Below are 826 nucleotides of genomic sequence, written 5' to 3' on the forward strand. Positions count from 1 at the left end.
TGGACCATGACTGTGCCATTATGATAAAGATTCACAATCAACTTTTTGTCGTTCTCTCCTTCTAGAGTGAGTTGTCTACCTTTACTGATGCCTCCTTTTCTCATACATGTCATGTTGGAGCAGAGGACGGTGTGCCAGGATGACGGGTGTTCAGTAAAGAAGAGCAGGTTACACAGGACTCTGTTGTTTTCTGGTCCACTGTAGTCAGACAGCAGTATCTCTGGGTTCTCTCTCAGCATAATCTCTTTCATCTTTTTCTTGTCTTTTGTAGATTTAACTTCTGCTGGATATATTATCTCCAACTCCTCTTCATTTTTGAAAAATGAGTCTGCCTTAGATAGGCCCATGTTGCTCTTAATTTAAGTAACTGTCACGGAATGTCAGCTTGGCTAACAGTTAGCTTGTTACAATGAGTTTGTATGTAGTTTTTAGTTGATGACAATCTTTTTAGAGGTCTTACCTTAGTAATCTTCTGCCTCTATTGTTCACAAATAAGTGTCCAATTATCTAATTACGATTTGGGTCATAAAAAAATACATTCTCTGGCAAAAATGGTGTAGATATCAGGAGCTGATATTTCTGCTGCCAACTGCCATCGTAACCATGGTAACTCCTCTTCTCTCGCTCGTTCGCGCGCTCTCTCTCTCGCGCGCTCTCGCTCTCTCTCTCGCTCTCTCTCTCGCTCGTTCGCGCTCTCTCTCTCTCGCGCGCTCGCGCACACACACACACACGATGCGCAAAACTCCGCATTTGAACAGTCAATATCAAATACTTAAACTAATAACAAAACAGTAGCTGATTCAGAAGCGCCAGATTGTCATAGCAA

Source organism: Sinocyclocheilus anshuiensis, unplaced genomic scaffold, assembly GCF_001515605.1.
Source record: "Sinocyclocheilus anshuiensis isolate Anshui unplaced genomic scaffold, SAMN03320099.WGS_v1.1 scaffold422, whole genome shotgun sequence".
Lineage (NCBI taxonomy): Eukaryota > Metazoa > Chordata > Actinopteri > Cypriniformes > Cyprinidae > Sinocyclocheilus > Sinocyclocheilus anshuiensis.